The 16,627-nt window shown below is 43.5% G+C and overlaps 1 protein-coding gene across 1 annotated transcript in view; it reads left to right on the top strand.

Annotated features, from left to right (window-relative positions):
* The window catches only part of LOC146595429 (uncharacterized), a 440,719-nt gene extending 431,566 nt beyond the window's left edge, over window positions 1-9,153 (top strand). The window contains exon 6 of the mRNA XM_085305746.1: window positions 8,975-9,153. The gene's annotated coding sequence lies outside the window, so the exon portion shown is untranslated. The remainder of the gene's footprint in view (window positions 1-8,974) is intronic.
* The last annotated feature ends 7,474 nt before the right edge of the window (window positions 9,154-16,627 follow it).

Here is a 16,627-nt window from a genome sequence, read left to right as displayed (position 1 = left end):
TTCCCCGCCGGCGCGGGGGCCCGCGGCGTGGGGCCGTGCCGCACTCTGCCGCCCCCGCCCCGGTGGCGGCGGGCACCCGGCAGCACCCCGGCAGCGCCCGCGACTCGTCCCTGACTGCCGCCCCTGCGGGGCGCGCTGCGGCCGGCGTGCCCAGGCTCCGCTCGTCTGGCACGCCGCCCTTTGGCCGCCCCGTTGCAAAGGGCGGCCAGAAGGCGGTCTGGGGCAGCGCTTCCTGCCCGGCCACCCGCACCCCCCTGCGGGCTTCCCCGGCTTCCCTCTGTTACTTTCTCCCTTTCCGAAGGAGTCGGCTTGGCTCAGTACTCGTGGGACTTGGTGACATTAGTGTATCTGTGGAGTCATTATTAACAGAATCCTCGATCGTAAAGAAGGTGTAACGAGACGAGGAGGGTTTTTCCCCTTGAAGATAGTAGCGGTCGTGCTGAAGACGAGGGGCAGGGGTCGGCGAGCGGCTGCCTGATTGGGTGCTCGCGCTCTGCACTGACATTTCTGCAGTTTCATCAGAAAGTCTAAATAATCCATGTGAAAACCGAGGGTTATTTACAGAAGATGCATACGTGCTGCGTGAGCCGGTGAGGCACCAAAGACGCAGCCTTGGCTCTCGGTGCCCGCTTTTGTGCAGCGATACCCCGCTGGTGCTGCTCTGGGCGTACACACATACGCAGCCCGCGAGCCAGTTCCTGCAGCTGGGTGGGAACCGAGGTGATAGCTGGAAAAAAATGCAGGACTCCGAGAGTATTAAAATGCAAGCAGGAAACAGTTTCAGTAAACGGCCCGTGGCACTGGCCAGTGCTTTACCTTGCTTCCTTCCTGCCACCCTTCTGTGCCACCTAAACTACCAGCCAGCTCTTACATTCCTGATCGGCATGTAATCCTGCATTTTGTTGTCMGTTTTTAAAGCGATACTTACGAGCAGCCGAAATGCTTAACGTGCTTTTCAGATCTGTTTTAATATTTTTGCATTTTTAGTAAATTGGTTTTGTTTTATGTAAATTGACATGTGAGTGTTTGGGGGGTGGATTTGGCATGTTTTCTCTAAAGGCTTTTTTAAAGAATCATGCACTCTTATATAAAAGAAATAGCAATTATGCTGTGCGCAGCACGACAGCTCCTTTTCACCTCTGTTTCAGCAACACAGTCATATATTATAATACGCAGTGCAAGGTAGTATGTGCATTGCAGTGCAGTAACGGTGCAGCCACGAGCAGCGACGTGAGTGACGGAGCACTGGAACAGGTTGCCCACAGAGGTTGTGGAGTCTCCTTCTCTGGAGATATTCAAAGCCCGCCTGGACACCATCCTGTCTAACATGCTGTAGGTGGCCCTGCTGAGCAGGGGGGTTGGACTAGATGATCTCCAGAGGTCCCTGCTGACCTCAGCCGCCCTGATTCTGTGATTGTGATGATTCTTTTTTCTCCCTTCTCTCTCGCCAGCTTACCTTGCAATGGAGATGTAAAGAGTTAATTTTCTGATTAATCTTTCAGTAATCTTCAGAAAACAGATTTATGCTAAAGGAAGAAGAAAGAGCAGGTTTTGTACAGTTAAACTGGCCATAAGAGTTTTAACAAAATGATACTTGGCTTTTGGGTTCAGTAGCCAGACCGGGACATCGTGAGAGACCCTACTGTAGGCTTGGGTGCAGAAATGGTCGTAGGTATATGCAAGTTCAGATGTGATGCAAAATAGTAACACTGTCATGACTGTGCATTGAGCTCCCTATATCTCAGACTTTGACACAATTAGAACTTCTAATGTATTTTCTATTTTCATTTGTATTCTGGTTTCTAATCCTTTAACATGTTTCACCAGAACTATGAGAACTAGAAACATCTTTTAAAGTGAAGGCTGAACTTCTTACGTTATTGGGTGAGTTCAGGAGCAGGAGCTTTAAAAAAGCCAACAAAAGGTGTAAGATAAAACCTCACCAGTAAAACCTTGAGAGTTGTCAGCACTAGATTTGTGTTACTTGGTGGACGCCTCCCCCCCCCTACACACACACAATGTTTGAAAACCAAGCTTTAGGCCTCAAACCAAATCTTAGCTGAGTTTGCAAAAGAATAAGTCAATTCTCTGAAGCAAAGCACATTGAGAGCCATTTGACGTTTTAGTTATAAACCCTTCTTTCAATTTGCTTTGAGATTAAACTAGGCCGCAAGGTCACAGCCTAGGGGGAAATTTTGGAACAATTTTCAAAGCAGTTAATTTGGACATTTTTCAACTATTTAAATGCAAATACAAATGAATAAATAATTTATGCATTGCTTTAACTGAAAAATATTTTAGTTTAAGAATACACAAATTGTCCCACAATTAGTACAGCTTGTCTACAGAGCAGCTGGCAGTTTGGAAAAACAAGTTATAAACCTGGGAAAGGGGCCACTTAACACTCTGTACCTTTTCAGTTGTGTTTACCTTTGTATCTGTTGCTTTGACTGGACTGTTAAATAGTGAATGAAACTGTGACAGTACAGTAATAAGCACTTTTTAAAAAGATTATAGAGCATATTACAAAGTTATTTAAAAACCATTATGATACAATAATAAAGTTAGATGATATGTTTATAGAAGACTTTAATTCTTGAAGAATTCCAAATTGTGGAGCTGGATTTATCGTTGCCTGAAGTGACAAAATCAGGCTAACTTCAGAAGATACTATGTGCATGTTTATGCACATAGCTGAAGATTTGGCAAAATGCGTGTAATGCTATAAACCACTGTGTTTTAGTACTTATCTGTAGAAGGCTCTTTCTAGGAAAGAGTRTGCAGAACCCACCTCCCGTGCGTTGGACGTGTGGCCCCCGCGGTGTTGGCAGGGCAGCAGACTGAGCTGCGTTGGAAAGAGCACTGCACCAGCACGGCGTGTTGTACAAATCTGTGTTACATATGTGTGTACTGAGGTTTACTTTTTTTTTTTTTTTTTTTTTTATTTTACATGTATTATACTTCTAAGCCAAAAACATGACACGTAGTTACACTTCTATCACCGTAGCTTAAATCTGCTTTTAGTATGAGGAAAAAATCTCCACGAAGTACATTTACAAAGTAGATCAACACTACCTAAGGGAAAATGGGTACAAGGTCTCTTGCAGTGGTATAGGAAATGCATGGAAATGATGTGTTTACCAAAATCAGTTGTAAACAGTTTGTAAAACTACATTATCTTGATAAACAATTAAACAAAAATGAAGTTATTTTAGACAAATGCAAATGTTTTCTCTTGTTTGTTTTGTTTGGAAACATTTTGTGTGGAAACTGAATGCTTTCTTTATTCTTGAAAAACAAAATATTTTGTTTGGTTCAAGGAAAATATTCTTCCTGAACAAAATATTTCAATTTTTTTTCAGGACAAAAAAAAATTTTTTTTCTCATTTAATATGAAGCAGTTCTTGAAGGCTGCTGTTTTTATGGTCAGTCGTCAAACCAAAAATAAGCAGCAGTCATTCTGCGTCTCTCTATAGAAATTTGGTAACATTACGCTGCGAAACAAGCTCAGAAAGGTGGAAGAGTCAGTGGTCAGTTTGATCCAGGTGTTGCATGTAACTGTGGATTTCCTGCCTTTTGCCATCCTGTGTCACGCGCTGGACACTGGTCTCTGGTTGATTTTGCTGGTGAGTGCTACAGCGGACTGGGCTCCGCTTCCCGTCGGTGTTAACGGCCACGAYGAGGCCGCTAGTCCGATCGGTTACACTGCAGTGAATCCCTTAATCTCTTTAAGTAGCTACCCTATGCTCATCTCGTGCTCGTTACCTCCTGTAGCATCTCTGTCCCAATCCCAATCTGGAGWTGAAAGGAAGTAGATTTGTTTTCTAACTTTCGTTCTACTTGAGTTTGTGTAGCTAGGAAAGCCCGGAAGAGGAGCGCTGTCGTCTTCACCGCTGGTGGTGGCGGCTGTTCCTGAGCACGCTCGCTCTCCTTAGCGCAGGAAAGCCGTGCGGAGGAGCCGGGGCGCGGAGGAGGCGCGCTCGCGCGGGCACGGCGCGCTGTCCCCTCCCGCCGTGCCTYTCCTCTGTAACTTCGGGAAGGGGACTTGGGGCCTTGGTCTCTGTCGCTATAAACCAAASCTGCTGTGGTCAAGGGGTAAAGTTACCTTGAACCAGACCAAAATAGTAGTGGCTTTAAGCRTACGGTTAAGCGCTTTGCTGCCCTGAGGACACGGGCTCGTCTTGCAGGTCGTTCCGATCRTCTTTTTCGAACAAACCACGGCCCCGTTTCTTGCAGGTGGGGTAGTACAGATAGTCCGTGGCCGTTCTAGAGCGCGGGAAGGAAAACATAGGCTGGCTTAAAATAGCAGTGCCAGAATCCTAACGAGATTGTTTAACTTTTAAGGGGAAAATATTTTTTTCTGCATTTTTATTGATTTTCAATATTGTACAAAACCTAGTCGTGTAAAGCAATAACATGGAAAAGATACAGTCATTGAAAAACAATTACAGATCAAAAGTCCTGTTCTTGAAGCCAAACTACCTGCTCTCTCTAGGTCAAGCCCCATTTATTGTCCAAACTAATGGGATAAGAACTAGGATTTAAAACTTAATAATTAGCGGCCCTGTTGAAATACTGCAACAGTAGCTTTCCTCCGTGGGGCGCTGGCCAGGCATCTCCCTTCCGCAGCCAGCGGCTGTTTGCCGGTGTGCCCGGTCCCCGGTGCTTGGCATCGCCGTGTGGTCGCGGAGCCAAGAGGGACGCAGTCCGCCCGAGTCGCCCTTGGAGCAGGACGTGGCGTTTGATAAGGAGGTTTCGGCAAGCGTAGCAGCCTAGGGCTTCCTGGGCTGCCAGAGAGGTTCTGCAGAGGATTTACGCGCCTTCTACAATTCCTCAAAAATTAATCCCAGAGCTCAATAAAATGACTTTATTTGCTGAGTGAAGCAAGGTCTTGCGCTTAAATCAATGGCATTTCTATGTTTGTGTGTCTGTTACACAGGGTACAAGGGTCCAGCCAAGTGTGTGACTACCTGCATAAGCAATGGAGTACAAAAAAACCTCTAGAGCTACCAAAATATTATTCTTGTTTTACCAAATACAGGGTAATACAGTTCATAATTTGTCATGAGTTAGCATAAATAAGAAAGAATCAGCCTACAGTTCAGAAAAAAAGATGTATTTCATGAAGCATTCGTCTGCCTTTTTTGAGTTGTTTGCTCAGGTGCTGCCCAGCTGACGAATCCAGAAATCCAGCGCGTGCTCCACCTGATCAGTGAGAGTCACTGGGGTCTTCCAGTCGCCTGTTCTCGGAGGTTACAGTGGCTGGGGATGCTGAGAACAGGCCACGGCGGGTCCCTGTGAATGAGACCTGCCAGTCCTGGGGGAGCGGGGTGTCCTTCAGGGGCCCCGCTGCCCAAAACGCTGCTGGCGTCCCTGCCTGCACGCACCAAACGTTCCCCGAGGAGCGGCAGTCAAAAGGCGATTAAAAGCAACAGAAAGGCCAGAAGRGTTCTTTTGTGACCCAAAGCGGGGAATTCCTCCCATCCGTGGCAGAATCCTGGAGGAGAGATTTCCCTCCGCTTTCATCTAATCTGTCAGAGGATGGAGCAACATGTTCTTCTGTAACTAATCCGTTGGCAGCAAAAGGATCGTTGTCTCGTCTCCAGCATCATTCCAGAGCCTGAGGGACTTTATCCTAAAACCCTCAGCTAACGTCTGAATATAATCCCATAATATGGCCAGGATGAGAAGTTTTAGTTTTCTGTTTCTGTGCTGTTCCTCTAAGGAGCTGCCAAGGATGGGGGATACTACTGCAAAAAACCTGCAGACTTGGGACTTAATCTTTCCTCTCGCACTAGACCAAGTGACATTAGTATCAAATTGGTCTCCAAAGAATGCTATTTACTAAATTGCGTAAAAATCTGTCTTGTGTGCTAGGGAAGAGACTTTTCACACCGTCCAAGACTTGAGATTGCAGAAATATTTGGGCTTTGATTACATTACTCTTTGGCAAGAGTTGATTCTTTTAAGAGACTCTGATGGGACTGGGGAAACCCAGAAGGACAGTTGAATTGCAGCACAATTCCATGAAAACTCTGGAAGAGTACCATAAAAAGCAGGCATGAAACATTAYTATTAAGGAGGTTCCATTTGGGCAGAGTACAAGTAGAAGTACTCAGAGTTCAAGGTGAGAGATCAGAAAGATAAAGAAATGAGATTTTCCAGCAGTAGATTGTATTCAAGCAATCCTGATCAATTAATATATTATATATATACTTATATATATACACATACATTTATGTATTCCATTAATTTCTTTAACCTCCTTTTGAAATGATAGCCTTCTGGCGTTTGCAAAATTTTGTGATAGTTGTTTTTTTTTTAATATATTATAAGAAAAGGTATTTAATTTTCATTCTGTGCCAGGAAAATCCATCGGGTGCCCCATGTGGTACGTACTGCGTTGTGAGAATGAGGGAATAGCCGCATCACGTCCGGTGGCTTTTTGCTGCGGTGATTCTTCGGGCGGATGTCGTAGCCCCTTCCCCTGCTTGCCCTCCTCCAGCCGCCTCCAGCGACCCCTCGGCGCTGCCCTGCGGGCTCTGGGCGAGCGCCCGGCTCTGTCCGTGTGCGCGCGTTCACCAGAAGTGCTGGCGGTGCTCGGGCGCGGGCACGCTTTGGATCGTACGATGTCATCGTTGCCTTTTCTATTTCGTTCTTTGTGTTTTTCTGAATAATTTCTAACGTTCCGTTGTGCTCTCGAACCGCTGCTGAATACCGAGTTGCGGTTTCAGGCGGTACCCACAGTGGCTTCCGTGTCGCCTGCCTGAGTGACCGCTGGTTCCCCCAGCCCGTCCTGTGAAGCTGAAGCCAGAATCTTTTTAACTAGGGAACTGAATTTGCATTTTATCTCCCAGTCACTGAATTCTGTGAGATTTTTCAAGAACTCTGCTGGTTTTAAATTCGACTTTCTTGAATAACCCTGTGTGTAAACGCTACTCTGTGCGTGCTGCTCGACCATCTCCTCCTCCTCCGACGCTCAGGAGCGTGCTGGAGCCCTGGGTCCCCGCCATCGCTGATGTTTGGGTTGTGCCCTTTCTTCCCTATCTTTCTATCAYGAATTCACGAGCGGTTTAATCCTCCTTATCCTGTGACCCTTTAGTTTCTTTAAGATCCTTTAGTGAAGGATGTTCTGCAGAGCTTTTAGAAAATCTGATTCCCCTATGTCAGACCAAATTGCCCATATCCAGTGTTGTTGCCTCTGTCAGGGAACTTAGATTTATAGGTATGAATTCATCCCGTGGCTTAGCGACTCTCCCCCAGCATGCCATATTTATTCATGCCTGCTAATTCAGATTTTTCTTAACAGTTTTCTACTCTTTTGCCTGTTATGGAAATCTGACTTCTGGTCTGTAATTCTCAGGATCACTAGTAAAGCCCTTTTTAGAGATTTGTCACCTTCCAATCCTCTGATACTAAGAAAGAAAGGAAGTTCAGCAATTTCATGTTTGAGCTGCTTTAAAACTCTTGAGGGAATGCTGTCTGCTTCTGGTGATTTGTTACTCTGGTATATGAACCTTCCTGACCTCCTCCGTAGTGAACATCAGTGCAAAGAATTAATTTAATTTTGCTGCTATGTCCTTATCTTCCTTAATTCCTCCCTTTACGCCTTGATCATCTATCAGCTACGCTGGGTGACTGACAGGCTTCTTGCTTTTGTGTTCGGAAAGTTTTTATTAGCTTTCATAACTCAAACAGTTGCTCTTCACAGCGTGTTTTGGCTTGCCTTATTGTGATTTTACATTTCTCATGCTAGACTTAACGTCCGTTTCTATATTCATTGCTTGGAAACAACTTCCATTTTTCTGTAGGTATCTTCTTATTTCAAATAGCTTACTTTATTCCGTTGCTTATATTTAGCTCCAAGCTTGAATCAGCGCCTTTGCACAGGCCTCGTACCCGCTGTGGGAGCTGCGACTCTCCCGTGCCGCGTGTCGGCACGCCCCGTGCCGCGGCGGCGGCGCTGGCCGGGCGCAGGCCCCTGAAGGCAGGCTGCAGGAGGAGCGCGGTTAACCTGGCAGCTCTGCCCRTGACCTCCACCCGCAGCCTGGCCGGCTCCGCGCTCGGCTGGGAGCGATCCCGCGACGGTGTGACCATCACATTTCTCTCTCGAGGCCATGCTAGAGAGCTGTTTGCTTTTCCTCCCTCTCACGCGGGGGAGGCTTAAATTCACATGGCTAAATAGGACTCGTACCAGGGAAGAAAATAGTAAAATGCATTTAAATATAGAAGAAGGTGCACAGGGGAGTGAAAAATTGAGGAGAGGAAAACATTCCTTTGCTAGGTTTCTGAAATTCTTGTTCAGAAATTCATGGCAGCTGCAGAGTTGTGATGGTACCAAGAGCCACCATGGGAAGGGCAGAGGCCACGTGTCTCGTGGGGCTTCGACACGGGTTGCATTAGCACGTGGTGCCTTTTGTGCAGTGACCCATCTGGATGCTGAAGTTGTGAACTGAAAGTGGGACTTTTTGGCGGGAAGCTGAAAGCTGGTCCTGAAGCTGGCTGTTCTCCTAACTCTTCATTTCATTTGTTTTCCCTCCTTAGGTAGCTTGTTACGTAAGAAATGGTGCTTGGCTGTAGTGGTTGAGAGACACAAATAACACCAAAAAACTTCCATTTTTGCTCACAGACAAGTCAGAGGGGGCCATGGAGTACACACAACCTTGCGAGTTTTCCATTGGCAGGGCCAACTCAGTGGAGTTCATTGAGTTTTGTACATTAAGCAGCCTTGGAAAGTGCGACTGTGTGTTGTGTAGAACACAGAATGCAGCTATCAAGTAAACATATTACATGTCAGCTTTCAGTTGTCTGAAATGAGAATGTAAACTAGAACAATTGGAAATGTTGACTGAATTGGAACTGAAAACAGATAAAAAAAATTTTTTGTTCTATGCTATTAATAAGCTGCTTCTTTAGGTGTGTTATTCCACATTCTTCAGGATTCCTTATATGTTTTATGYTTTTTCATTTATAGGCATTAATCTGGAGACTTTGCACCAACTTTTATCCAGTCTGAATAAGACCATCATCCCTTCTCCACTCGTTGGCACTGGATCTTGCCCTGTTACCTTCACACTTCCATATTGAGGTAGGGAGATCTTCTATGACCTAATTGTCTTAAACCTTGWAAAAATGATTTTTATGTTGGTAGCCTTCCTGGGATGTGTAATGTAAATAACATGGATTAAAAGAGATATGATTACAYGTAATACAACCATGCTATTTTCAAGCAGAGATTTTAGAGGTCTATGTGTCATTTATCCTCTTGTCATTCTGGTGAGCAGTATTTTCTTGCTCTTCCTTGTAATGGGTGTGTGCTTTTTTATAAATGCCATCTGCACGAAGTATTTGTCAACATTTGTTTTGTTAGTTGTTCATCTTTGTGGGACAGTAATCTTCACTCATCTTACTTGGAATGTAATAAGATGATTGACAAGGTATTTSATCAAGACCATCCCTGAGATACTGTATTCTTTCTGGAGGCCTTCAAGCTGCTACCTTGTCAGGTTATAGCTCTGTGTTGGGCTAGTGAGTAACCACAGAGGCTCCATTTTTTTCATTTTTTTTATCATGGCTCTAACTGTTAGTTTCTGACATTACAGACCGGGCCAAATGATTAGTGTCCTTGGCTTAATCTTTTTAGCAGGAAAACTGGCCCTTGAATTTCTGTCACAGTCAAACAGGCATAAGGAACAATGAGAAAATCACAAGACTCTTGAACTGTTTTGTTTTCCATGTGGATTGTTGAAATTAAATCATATTTGGGTGGTCTGCTTCAATTCTTAGATACTCAGTTTCTGGAGATGATGGCAAATGATGTGCTGGCAGGAAAAATAGCTTGCAAATATGGTAAAAACAAACCTCTRTTCTAGCTTGTTTTGAGGAGTCCCTGCATCTTGTCCACTAGTTTTGTCTCTGAAAAAATACCTACTGTCCATATGTAGTAATTCCATTCAAAATTAATTTTTATTTAACTGAAATTCACTGAGTTAAAGTATCTGTTTTTAATAATCTGTGTGTCTTGAGTCATTAGACCATCACTCATAATATGTGGGATACGACATAATATCGATATATCTTTGTGTAACACTGATAACATTAGGAAAAATAATGGTAGGTTTCATGAAATACACTTCAGTGTCCTCTATCCAGATTAAAAGCTGAAAGGTGTAAGTCTGGAGTAGCGTTTTTTCCTTTATTTACTTTTATTTTTTTCATCCTTTAAGGAAACTTCCTTGTGGCTTTCTTCATACATTTTTGTTTGAAGTATTTTGTTTACAACATAGGTGCGCACTTCAGTTTCTTGAGAATCATCAGACTTATAAATTAAATGGAAATCTTGGGAAATTCTCTGGTGGGCAAAGACTTTTAGTATCTTAGAGGATCCTAAGTAAAGTATCTACTTYTTCCCAGTTAGTCAGGAAACCCTTTGAGGCCCTTGTATCCTGTATGTGTGGAGTGTGGTGTTCTTCAAAAGTTGCAAACTGAATCCGGAGATTTGAGTGAAGAGTATTAACACTGAATTCCCACTTTCCCCAAGCTTGATCTAACATTTTTGACTTTGATTTGAGACTGAGAGGAAAAGATGATGAAACAGAGAAAGAACAGAAAAGCAGACAGAGGTAAGCGAGGGAGAGGAGGAGGGTAAAGGAGGCTGGAATGGAGACGTTTGGAACATTGTGCAGTTGTGCTTTTCTCGTGCTGTTATATCGTGGCTAATTTTGTTGTGTTGTAAATTGTTTGTATTCTTGAAAAACATTCATTATATACAAAATGAAAACAACAGCTATCCTATAGGTCCCAAGCATCACTATATCTTTTTTTTTTTCTATTCTCATCCTGATTAGCGACTAGGTATGTTGCGAACTGTTCTTTGAAATGTAATACCCATCAGTTCTATTAGATTTTCCTTTAAAAAGCAGGTGATTTTCAAAACTGAGAGCTCGGTCTTCCGTTGTAGTCTTAGCTGATCAGCATGGTGTGCTACTCTTTCATGGGTCTGCTTCAGGCTACAGTATGAAATTTCTCTAATTTTGCCCTACTACAACATCCCTGAAAGAGGCTCCGTGGCTTACACAAAGAGAAAAGCTGAAACTTCCTGAAATCTGAGGTTTAAAAATAGTCAAGAATATGTATTCCAAACAAAAGGGAAAAATTAAGAAAGTGTTTCAAATCTAACGGTATGAATGGGTTCTATGAAAAGGATGTTAGAAATAAATGGAAAGCCTCAAAGGAGTGGATAAAAGACTGATAAGAAAGAAAAACTGGATCTTGTCAGGAAACAGTCTAGCTGAGTTAAAGTTAACACTAAAACAAAAAGCCTTAAAACAAATGGCAAAAGATTCTTCAACTATATAAATAAAAAAAGAACAGGAGAGCAGGCCAGAAAACAGGTATTTATATAGCAAGGGMAGAGTAGAGATTAAGGATTGAACAAAAAGAAAATTAAAATTTTGCCAGTTTTCAAAGAATGTAAAGGGGAAATGAAGATAGATAATGGGAAAAATAATGTAGAAGCCAGTCTCAGAACTTAATGCCCTGAAGTCCAGGGGACTACAGAATCTGTATCTCAGTTCAGTAAGAAATTTTAATAACACCAGGTAATATTGTTTTCTATCATGTCAGGAATCGTGCCAGATGTTGAAATCTGCACATAGCAAATGGGTGCTGATACCTTAGGAAGGTGCAGAGGTAATCCAGGCCTGCTACTCTGGCCTCAGTAGTGTGCAAATCTTTAAAACGTATTTTGGAAGGAAAAAATATTAATTTGGTAGGTGGAATGGAAAATGGGATGAAACACAATATACATGTACTGAAAATAGACTGTGTCAGACTGACATGATATCCGTGTCTGATAAGATAACTAATCTTACAAAACAACAGAAATGTGTGAGATCTCCTGTCTCTGGATTTCGGTGACACATTTGATGTAATGATATAAAGGGAATTTTTACTGGATCCAGGAAGCCTGGTGGTTTAAGGAAGGTAGCCAAAAAGGAGATGGCTATGGGTAAATATAAGGAAAGCAGAGGAGGACTAGAGAGGAAGGAGCTTACGCTGGGAGTTACTGAAAAATCAATTTTGAGGCCAGTCTGCTTACTGTTTCTATTAGTGACCATGGCAGAAAAAGTACTAATATGCTGATGGACTTCCCTGACCTCACAGCTTCATCATATGCTTGTACAGTGGGAAGGCTGGGCTATGAGAAAGGGAAAGAAAGACAGAGCGTGAAATGGAAAAGGGACTTACTGTAAGGATGGCCAGTGTGCATGCTATGTGACTTAGTGGATGGTTGGCTTGAGCATCCGTTAATTTAAACTGTATGGTTTAATTCTGTTGGAACASAAGTTTGTAAATATGCATGGCAAAACCCAAAGCAGAAGGGACTAGTAGGGAAATATTACACTGCAAGTGGAAATAAGTTAGAAGCTTGTTTACTTTACAGTATGTAGGTACGTGCAAACAGCACTAAGCAAGCACATAGCTATGTCCGTGTTACTACTGATAAGGACAATATCAAATATATTTATAGGGAAAAGATAGGGAATTTGTACAGTTGCTAGAATCCTAGGTCCATATGCATTTTCACTGCACCCATTGCTTTCAGTTTTTCCCAAATTCTTAGAGTTTCATTTTCAAGCTGTGATTTTCCTCCACATGTAAAGTTTGCTTGAGATGAGTTTTCCTTTTAAGTAAAACTGTTTGTGCTGTATTTGAGGATGATAACAATGTAAAAATTCAAATTCCTATTGTAACGAAATACTTCTGTGACTTACTCGGAGCTAAGCAAACATTGAACAGTTAGACTTCAATTTGGCAAGGAGAAAGCCATAAGAGAAGAAAAGTACCTCTAAATGTTCAGGTGAAAATGGGCTTTATTAGGTGAATCATAACTTTTAAAAATTGTCCTTTGAGCAAACTCAGAAAAACTAATGCAATTTTAAGCTTACTTTACCCGAAAGCAAGATAATGTGAGGCTCACATCAGGAAAGCCAGGGCCCAGGTTTCTAACCAGCTGCAGAAGGGAAAGTTCTCTGAAGGCCACACAATGTCCCAGAGCAGAACAAGCCTCGTTTACCTTCGCTTACAGAACGGCACTTGTTTTTTCTGTGTATTGCTCTGATTTTTCTCTTTGGATCTAAAACAGACAAGGCTACTAGGTTGAAGGCTTTGAATTCACACCAGAGTGGTGAGGAAAACAATGTCGTTCATATTTCTACTGTATGTGTCAGAGACTTTGTTATATACAAAGTATATATTGTATGTATATAGTATTATTGTAAGTACCTGCTAATTGATAAGTTATGCTTCAGTGAGCGCTCAGAAAGTGGTGAAAGCGGGGCCGGTGCTGCGTTTCAGAGTACTGGGTAGCAAAATGCTTAAAACTCCCCGTTTCTAAAGCTGGCGAGTCTTGTGCTTTTATATCACGAGCTCAAACCGGGAACAGTGGATCCTGGCTCCAAAGATTCCCGGGCGGAAGGAGAGCGCAGTAGGATGAGTCGGGTTTTCTGGGCACCGTGGCAGCCCGCGGCCGTCRCGGCAGCCCGGAGCGTGGGCTGCACTGCTCTCGGGCGCAGGGCAAACATTGCTGGCAGCGCTTGCTAACGCAGTAGTTTTCCAGGTTTGTTCTTCAATTAAGTACATCTTTATCTACTACTGTAAGAATATAATGTGCCTTGTTAGTAACTTTCTTCCATTTTATTTCAATACTGAAAAAAGAAAGGGAAGGTATTTGTAGCTGGCCATCTGTGAGCAGTAGTGATATATGCTGGAGTATATGAAGGATGGTTCTTGTGTAACTGCACAAAATACAATTTCTTTCAAGTGGCACAGAGACACCTTCAGAAACTGCAGTAAAAATACGATTTTATTTTAGTGGCTCCAAAACTCTCTTGTCCCATATCGTAAGTAGTCCAGCAGCACACTATAGGACCATAGCAGTCAGCAACATTTTTATCATTATTTGTAGCATTAAAAGTTTGATTATAAGGATTCGTTGTAGTTTAGGATCAATTTTGAAGATTTTTAGTGGTTTAAATTTGTTTATCCAACAGTCAAGGCAGAAGAAACAATACAGAGCAAGGTTATCCAGCGTGTCCACATATATATTGAGAGTTTTTCTTAAATACTAGCTGATGCTCTTGGTGTTCAGTGTTCAGGAAGATAAGGGCGTGTGGCGGGTATTCAAACAACCAAGAGGCTTTCTTCCAATTTCTTCCSCGGATTCCAATCTGTGGAATCAGTTATCTGTCTGTAAAACATGTAAGCTGTGGATTCCTAGCTGATGTCAATGAGCAGGGCTCCCCTGGAAGCAGTGGAAACACATCGCTAGCACACGCGCTTTGCCCCAGCATCAGCTGCCATGAAGAGCATGGGACAAAACGACAAAGTGACCTGAAAGACAGACACCCTGCAGCGTTCTCCTTCCAGAAGGTATAGGTTCAGTGGGTTTTTGGAACACCGCAGATTCTTCTGACAACGGCACGTCTTCGATGACGCAGTGCTCGATGTGAGCGGTCCCTGGCTGGGCAGCCAAGGTCTCTGTCTCTGCAGTTTTGACCTCATTGAGTCAGAGAGACACAAGCTGCTGGCTTAAATGCACACAGCCTGCAAGGGAGACTTTGGGCTTGAGCACACGCTCCTGCTTCTCCACATTCATACTGCATACAAGTCCKGCTGACAAAATTATAAACACTGCCTCTGCAATATTTACAGCCCATGCTATTAAAAAAAAAAAAAGCCCATACAATATAGATTATCTTTCAGATTTTCCCTTATTTGATGGTTCCTTACAAAAAGGCCATGCTGTGATTAAATCTTTTTATTCTCCACCAAATATGACAGTTTAGGGGACAAATTAATTGTGAAATAATTTGTTTAAGAAGTAACACACAGCACAAAGACTTTTGGACAGGCAAAGGCACCAGCTCCAGCACGGTTGCCGCTGGCCAGCCTGCACTCATTGAAGCAGGTCGGGACGGAGGCAGTGCCCTTTGCCCGAGGCTCTCATGCGTGCTGGAGGTAGACTCAGAGCAGCCCTTTCCTTTAGGGGTTGCCCCAGCTGTTTAGCTTGCAAGACCAGTGCTGTTGTTTCATAACCAGAAGTCTGATGTGAATGAAGCCATTTTTTTGAAAAATTTTATGTCTGAAGGCACTGGAATGTTTTTGCGAATTTTCTAAGCTTGTCCAGTAGCAGCCATAGTAGTAATAATACTAACAGCATCCAGAGCAGGAGCAGCTAAGACATCTCTTTTTGTCCAAGTGCTGACAATGCTTCTGAGTCTTTGTGAAGACAGTGCTGCAGCACCCTTATGCAGACCACTAGCATTTCAGCAACTGTCTTTTTGAACCCTGGCGCTGGAATGGATGCTGCATTTGTGCAGGCATTTTCCAGGCTGCGGGATTGTCTTCCCTCTGGTCCCGGTGCTGTAAACCCCCTTTTTAGCCTGAACACTCTTTAAATAYGTCATTTATTTTCATCACAGGCTTTTGCATCTCTACTTTTCTTTCTTGTTAATGAATTTCTAGGGTCTAACTGAAAAACAAAACCCAAATGCAAAGATAAAAAGAGATCTGACAAAGGACATGGTTAAATCTCGGGCAGGCTCTGCTGCACCACGCTAGAGAGGAGATGGCCATTTGCTGATTGCCTGGGGTTGACATGACTTGGTTAGTATGCTAATCTAGTCTTCTGCATTTAACATTCAGATCAGGTCCGAGCGGCTCTGCAGAGCACYGGAGCGCTGGAATGGGGTCTGCCGGCAGCGCTCGCACCCCGTGCCTGGATTACATCAATACCCAAACACCATGTCTGCTCCTGCCAGGCGCCCCCCTACTCGCGCACCCGCTCTCTCCCCCGCTCCTTCCCTGCCTCCCTCCCTCCCTGCTGCACACACATATACGTACCAGCCAAAAAGCTTTCTGCAAATGCTGAAAAATATGAAATGCGGAAAAACCATGTGTGATTGGCTCGTTTCTCTGCCTCCATGTCCCCAAAGACTCGCACTTTAATAGACAATGTGTTTCTGCTGCTGGAGAAGCCCAGAGTGTAAAGTGCCAAAATGCAGCAGTAATGAAATAAGGCGGAGTTTAACATCCAAAACAAAGAAATGGCATTTTTGTAGCTCACTTACAATGGAACAGTCCTAAGATGGTTTAAGATTCCCTCCGTCCTTTTTCCCCACCCAACCTCAGCCCAAGTGAAAAGGCACATTTACTAAAATCCATTTGTTCAGGGAAACAATCAGATGTCCAGGTGGGAAGGAAAGCTTTCGTCTCTCACTCCAGGTGGTTGTCACTTTTCCTGTATGCTTGGAGCCGGTGCATTGCAGTCTCCCACCTGTAGTGAAGGGTTTCAAATTTCCAGAATTAAGAAAGGAATTGRTTGCAGAACTGCTTTGCATGATCAGGTCCATTGGTTCAGATCACCTGGTATGCTCTCTGGATCTCCAGCCCCAGGAGAACTTAATTCCTCCAGCTCTCTTTCCTTTGTTTTTGTAATGTCACAGAAATTTTGAAGAGACGTATGGAGAATCAGCAGCTTCTGCTTGCATCCAGGGGATTTCAGAAGTTGTATTTTCACAGACCAGGTCAGATGTGAGTAGAAATGGGTCTCCATCTGACATAT

Source organism: Rhea americana, unplaced genomic scaffold (assembly GCF_003343005.1).
Source record: "Rhea americana isolate MKP2758 unplaced genomic scaffold, rheAme1 scaffold_226, whole genome shotgun sequence".
NCBI lineage: Eukaryota > Metazoa > Chordata > Aves > Rheiformes > Rheidae > Rhea > Rhea americana.
The sequence above is the reverse complement of the archived record's forward strand: the minus strand, read 5'-3'. Positions and strand labels throughout refer to the sequence as shown.